This window comes from Nanorana parkeri, unplaced genomic scaffold (assembly GCF_000935625.1).
Source record: "Nanorana parkeri isolate BGI_ZX_2015 unplaced genomic scaffold, ASM93562v1 scaffold2045, whole genome shotgun sequence".
Taxonomy (NCBI): domain Eukaryota; kingdom Metazoa; phylum Chordata; class Amphibia; order Anura; family Dicroglossidae; genus Nanorana; species Nanorana parkeri.
The window spans coordinates 202214-209572 of record NW_017308313.1 but is presented as its reverse complement, the minus strand read 5'-3'; the positions used below and the strand labels follow the sequence as shown (position 1 = coordinate 209572).

At 38.2% G+C, this 7359-nt stretch overlaps 1 long non-coding RNA gene across 1 annotated transcript in view; it reads left to right on the top strand.

Annotated features, from left to right (window-relative positions):
- Positions 1-391: 391 nt before the first annotated feature.
- LOC108800492 overlaps positions 392-7359 on the top strand; it is a 48757-nt gene continuing 41789 nt past the window's right edge. Inside the window, exon 1 of the long non-coding RNA XR_001942104.1 lies at positions 392-439. This is a non-coding gene — a long non-coding RNA (uncharacterized LOC108800492). The remainder of the gene's footprint in view (positions 440-7359) is intronic.

Genomic DNA, 7359 nt, shown 5'->3' with positions numbered 1-7359 from the left:
CAATCGTCCAATCACATGCAACCAAAGATCTTGTGTTTTTATTTCCCTGCATATGATTGGGTATTAAAAGTGAAAAAAGCTTTACCTAGTTTACTGAGCTTAGTGAACATTCCATTTGTAAAGTGAACAGTCTCTATTCCATTGATTATTGAAACGTCAAGTATCCTTGTCTTCCACTATAAAGGGAACTTGTCCCAAGAAAGTAAAGAGATAAAGCTGAGATTGATGAGTAAGGGGGTCTACATGACCCTCTTGGCTGACGTACACTTGGAAAGAGTGACAGATGGGAGATTTGGGTTTGAAGCCAATGGAATATTGTCTCCAGTGTTGTAACCTATTCAGTTTTGTGAAAAGTATACAAATTATGTTTCCTTGGCTTTTGTTTTTTTAGGATGCTTTGGGACTTGATGCCACAATTGAAAAGGCTCTTTGTTTTTTGGTAAGGTCAAAGTTGTATATTGTACCTAAAGCATTTTGTTTTGTTAAATACCATAATATTTTCTTATACAATGCTTAGAAAATAATTTTTTATTAGGCAAGTAACGTGTACTACTCCTTTTTATACACATTGCCACGTTGTTGTATCAAATTATGTGTGACTATAACAAAAATTAGCAGTTTACCAATGCATGCCTCTATTTACTGTATTATATGAAGATTTACACAACCACTCTATGTATTACTTTAATTACCCATACTTATATACTAATCAGAAATAATATCCTTCAATAGGTAGGAGACCTTTTGACATCAGACTGCCTGGAGAAGATCCTTGCGGTATGTATATATAATATCGTCTGTAAATTAGAAATAGCAGAAAAAGATAGACTATGGGGTCTATTCACTAAGCTGCCGTAGGCAGCCGAGTGAATGACCGCCCTAAAGCGAAGTGAGCCGAACGCTGTTCGGCTATTCACTTCAGGCTGGTATGGCTGATTTCAGCCGTATATCGGCTGAAATCAGCCGTACATCAGGTGGCTTCGGGTCGGCCGAACATGCTGAGCGGCATTCGGCTCGGCTGTTCTGCTCGGTCCCTCTGTGGTATCGAGCAGAACAGAAAAATAGTTTAAAAAGTAGAAAAAAATTAATTGAAAACGATTGTGCGGAGCTAGCAGTGACAGCTAGCTCCGCCCAACTGTTTTCTATTGGCCGGCAGTTCTGCTGCCGTCAAAAAAAAGGAAGAAAAAAAAACTCTCCTGGGAACTCCGGGAGTCTCCCGCTTCCGGCCGCTAAGGAGAGAAACACTGATTTTTCTATTTTTTTCTTTATTCTGACACTGAGCCGTGTCAGGATAGAAAAAAAAAAAAAATTGGCCATAGGAATGCATTGCTAGATTCCTATTGGCTATTTCAATATGCAATAGCCAATAGCAAACTAGCTATTGTACCCGCCCTCTGCTGCTGTCAATCAGTAGTGGGGACCTGATGCAGAACTGCAGCAGAGGGCGGGTACAATAGCTAGTTTGCTATTGGCTATTGCAAATTGAAATAGCCAATAGGAATCTAGCAATGCATACCTATGGCCAAAAATTATTTTTTTTTCTATTCTGACACAGCTCCGTGTCAGAATAAAGAAAAAAAAAGAAAAAGCACTGTTTCTCTCCCTGGCGGCTGGGAGCGGGAGACTCCCGGAGCGCCCGGGAGAGTTTGCTGTCTGGAGATCAGTGTCCCTGGTTAGCTGGTAGCCTGGGACGCTGATCTCTCAGCAAGTGGCCGGAGCCAGCCGCCCAGCTGTCAGAAACAGGCTGTTGGCCAGCTTCGGCTTTCAGCGCGGCTCAGCCTAGCCGAGGCATATGCGTTCGGATCGACTGAGCCGCTCAGCCAAGTTCAGGAGCTGTACGGGCTATAGTGAAGGATCGGCTGAAGCTACGGCTAAATCCTTCGGCTGCTTCGTGAATAGACCCCCAATGTCACGTAGCTTAGAATAGGGAATGCATGATTTTGAAGGTTTGAATCTTATTGGCTGCTATTGGACCAGAATATGAACCTTTATATTCCATTTGAATAATTGTTTAACACTAAATACAGCAAGAGATTGTAACTGAAGATACTTTTACAGATTTATCACACAGGGTGATGAATATTATAATAAATCGTCTTGTTATCTCAATCAAGCTGAACTCCAGGCACATATAACACAATCTATTTAATCCAGTTATTCGCTTAGCAAAATCCATAAAATGGTTTTCACATCCAGCTAGTCTAAATACCTGAATCTGTCCTGTAGCACTTACCGTGGAAGAGAAGGAGGGCAACACAATCAGGGTTTGTTTTTGATTTTGCAAGGTGCTGTCAGTCAATAGTTTGAACAAGTTCACAGATGGACAGAGCAGAATGATGACACTGGCAGATGAAGAATAGGAGAAGGCGAGTGACCATGTCATATGGCTTAGCTATCCTTAAGATAAGTAGGATCAGCTAAGGTTGCTTACATCCCAAAATTGCATAAACAGAATTAAATTTACTTCCTTTGGAAAGTGAAATAGTTATATTTTTATTTGGAGTGTAGCTAACTTTTCCTGCCACTGACATAAGGGTTATGGCGGAAAAAAACGGCTTTCAGCTGGCCAGCTCAGTAACTCTCAAACTGAAACCCTGAATACTGTTAGGTTATAAGCTCATGTTCAATTCAGCGTGTCCATGTGTAATGCATGCCACCAACACACTAAGGGCCTGCTCACACCAGCAGACATGCCTGCACTGCGGTGCATGGTGCACTGCATCCTAGTGCTTGATTTTTTCTTTTTCTTATAACTTTTTAAAAACACTTTAATTTAACTGTATGTGCACCAGAGCATTGAATGCATTTGAATGAAATCAATGGTTCGCTTATTTTATGGTCAGTGTAAATAATATTTTTTAGGTATAACACACATATTACTATGTAACTATGTAAATATTGTCACATCTGTTATTATATCTGTTTATTTAAAATTAATATTTGTTATGTGTATGTAAATTGTTTTTTGAACTGTTGTATTTTATTTCAGTATCTTGCTACAGGTTTTGTAGATGCTCTGAAGGACGTTTATTGTAAGGTAGTATTAAATTGCAATTTCTTTATTTAATGTTTATTCTTTAACAAATTTGAGATATATACTGTATATTACTGTTATCCAACCTCAGTGATAATATAACCATTTCAGCATTACCTGTGGACTGATTTTCTTGCAGTAGATCCTGATTCTGCTCTCACCCATCTTGGAGATTTGGTTATTCCCAAAACCTATGTATATTCCTACCACACCCTACTGCATTTTTATCATGCAAAGTAAATCAAAATTCAATGGCAGGGGTTAGGGGTGGGGGGATAGGTGGTCAAACTCCTCAGAATCTCCACAGAACATGCAAAGTCCTGCAACACAAGCCCAGAAAGCTTTCCAGGCAATTCCTTAAAGAATATAGGAATCTGTTGGGTGCCTCAACTCTTCAGCATCCATCAAATATGTAAGGGGTATCAGGGAATACCACAGCTTTTAATAATTTTTTGCATAATAAGTTTGTTTATCAAAATACAACATGCATTTTCCTGAAACAAACCAAAATAATCTAATTGTCCATTGTGTTGATAAGAATATGTGCTTCAGTACTGCATAGTTTGTAGTTTTAAAAGACTTCTTTAATATAATGTCTGTGAAGGTTCTCATTCATCCAGGTCATGGTATAGCTGTAAAAAAATAAGTCAAGGCAACAGGCTAATATTTTGTGTGTGGCTTTTTGATCATTAAATCAGGCTTAGAAGGGCCACATTTATAGAAACACATATGTATACTACCTAAGTAACATCAGTGCTGAGGAGCTGGCACTGTGCAGGGCCTACATGAACATGTGATAGTCTTCAGATTGATCCCTGTGTTCCTGGAGAGCACCCAAGATCTTGTGCCCAGCCTGTATATAGCACTCCCACCTTCTGCCCAAGCTGAGAAGAAGCCCCCTCTTGCTGTTGATTTGGACTGCAAAACACCTCCCCCACCTTCTTGACATAGTGGAAAGATGTTCTGAAGTACACAGAAGTGAAGATTTCAGTGCAGCAGAATGCATAAAAAATAACAAGCTCACTGGATTTCTGGTGGATCAACAGATATCTTTCTATGCTTGCAGCGTTTTAAGAGGCAAAACTTTGGGGAATGTGTATGTATTGGAGAAATATGTTAAATATACATTTTTTTATTTTGGCCATTTTCCTCAAGTCCTACCATTGTGGTTCATTTGTAATGCCAGATGATTACTGAAGTTGAGGTTTAATAACTGGCAACAGATGAGATTGTCCAGTGATGCACTGTGATGTAACCTTCCCAGTATGCGTCTCTTAGGCATGGGCAAGAGCAAAAAGTTTCCCAGCACACTCACCAGCCAGCATGCAAAAAAGCATGTCTCACCGCTAAGTTTAAAAACAGAGGTTTAGATACACGTAGCATGGGCTATACCACTAATGCCTAAGAGGACCAGGAAGTGTAAAAACATTAATTGTAAGTAAAAGAAAAATATGTTTATTTAGCTAATGAATGTGAGATGGTTTCATATCAGCACGCAGAGCTGTATGTTGATGTGATTTTTGGTAAAAGGTTGTAATGGTCCACTTTAAGGCCTCTTATATAGTCTGGGCTTAGGAGCCAAAGGGTTTCCAGTGAGACAAAAGAATAGATTTAAAGACTAACATTGGTGCTTAAAGACACATTTTGATGCCTGGATTTCATCATTGTTGTTACCTTAGAAATATTTGTGGTCAGTCCAGGTTTACTTTATCATTGATTTACTCAATACATCTAGCCAAGGAAAGAAAGAAAGTTTATTATCAGTACTTTAGTAATATAGTAACATAGTACGTAACAATGAATAAAGACACAGGTCCATCCAGTTCAACCTGTGTATATATTTGTGTGTCTGTACATACTTGGTTCTAGTAGTTTCCATATTCTTGTATATTTAATGAACTATGAAACTCATCTAAAAGAGTATTGAGATTATCAATGCTATCAGTGGATACCAGTGACTATAGAAGGGAATTTTTACAACTCTGACAGTAAAAAAAAAACGCAGTAAAAAAACGTCTTATGTGCAGACTAAGATTAAACCGCTTCTTTTCTAAACTCTTGTTGTGACCTCATGCCATCAATACAGTTCTCAGTGTAAACATCTTATTCTGAATATTGTGGTCCCCATTATTGATTTTGAAAATTGCAATTAGGTCCCCTCTTAGGTGCCTCTTTTCCAAGGAGAACAAGTTTCATTTCTAGAGGCAATGTTCATAACTCAGGCCTTTCTTCTCCTTTAGTAATTTTGTAGCCCTTCTCTGAATTCTCTCCAGTTTGAGGACATCTTTCCTGAGGCCTGGTGACCAAAACTGAACTGCATACTCAAGGATTTTGAATGCCATGAGCACTGTTCTGGATAAAATAATCATTTAAATCAACTTTTTTCTGTTTGATAGTTACGGAGTGGAGCGACAGATAAAGCTTCTGGTATATTTGCAAATATCCTGGTAAGAACCTTTTATAATGCAAAGCTCTTTATAAGAATATTTGCTTGGAGTGTCATAGAGAATTAGGTATGTGTGGAGTGCTATGCAATGATATATCCAAAGTTTTGTTAAGTATGGCAACCATTTATGAAGACTCTCTTATATGATAGGTATAAGTTGAAATATCACTTCTGGGAAACAAAAAACAAAACAGAGGGCCTCCATAGTGTAAAGGGTAATTTATTTGTATGGCACACAGCTGAAATTATACTTACAAAAAGGTCGGTCAATAAAAAGTATGTAAGAGACGATGCAATATAAATCTCTAGCAGCGGGAGACTCACGGGATGAAACAGGTCAAAGTCCTCTGCCCCTGTGAGTTCGGAAGGTCTACACGTTTCAGGGGCACGCCCCCTTCATCAATATCACTTGAAATATCACTTGTCGCTAGGGTTAATTAACCTTTTGCACTGTACGTGCAATGTCTTCTCCAATATTCACCACGGGTACCCTTAAAAATGTATTTAACACTTTTGTAACTATACACTGTTCAGATTTATTAAATGCCAAACATGCCATAAAAAAATGAAAACTGGAGATAAAAAAAAGATTCCATTCCGAGCATTTGCTATAAAGTGATCCAAAAAGTCTTTAGACTTATGTAAAGATTATATGTAATGTAGCAATGAATCATAATGCATCCTGTCTGTTCTGATATCAGTAAAATCAGTTCCAGATGGCTGTTTTGTGTTCCTTCATGTTGCTAAAATATTATATTGAATAAGCCCAGCAGGTGGTGAGATGGGTAGCATAGACAGGAATGCCTATAGTGAACCTGTTTTTAAATTAAACATCATTACAGCGTTAATTAAAAATTCAGCTAAAAGTGTTTTAAAAAAGTTAATTCTACTGGTGAACAAGGGATTTTTGCTGATGCTTTGGTCAGATTGGGTTTGTAAGAGGGAGAGATCACTGTTCAGATAGAGCCACCAACTGCTGTCTCTGCTCAAGTTTCAGTCCCCAAGCCCCTTGGCAGATGCTATAGGACCAACCTCTTGAGGATGGCAATGTGACTGTTTGCCAGAGAGGGTTTAGAGTCCATAGATTACAGTAACATGTATATTTTTCTCCAATTTGATAAATAATGTACCTAATATTGTGTTTTCAAATGTTAAATAACACCGCAGTTGATTCTGTTTGTAGACATGCTGTAAAGAAGAACTCCGGGCATAATTATTCTTAACCCTTGGAGTGGGTCTAACACCCACTGCTCATTTTCATCTAGGGAGAAAAATAACAAAGTTATACGCACTTGAACCTTGCAGCTGGCAGACTGCTAGACCTCTCCCTGCCATCTAGCTCCCCATCCGGCCAAAAAGTCTAAGGTCCTGTGAGTCATCACGTGCAATACAGACAGACTCCTTAGTTTTCTTGTGGTCAATATTACATGTGAGCTGGATGATATGAAAGCAAAGATTATAGAATGATAGACAGGAAGAGCTAATATATTTGTGTGGGTATGTGCGTTTTAATGCTGCAAATGCTTTCAACATTTCAAAAGAATGATATTATTATTATTATTTTTTTTATTATTATTATTATTATTATTTACATACGTATGTACAAAACTTCGTTTTACCTTTTTTTAAATTAGAGAAAAGCTGGATGTGCAGTTGATGCCCAGCTGGAAACTGGAGAGACTCTGGTAAGAACTTTCTCCAAAATGTATTTAAATAAATGTTTATTGTTTCAATGAATTCTTGAAAATGCTCCAGCAGGTTCTGGTGTAAATAAACTATAAATAGAAAATATTAAAGTATATAAGGAATAGAGATGGGCTCGATGTTCGAGTCGAACGTGAGTTCGACTCGAACACACAAACTGTCAGGGAGTTCGGCG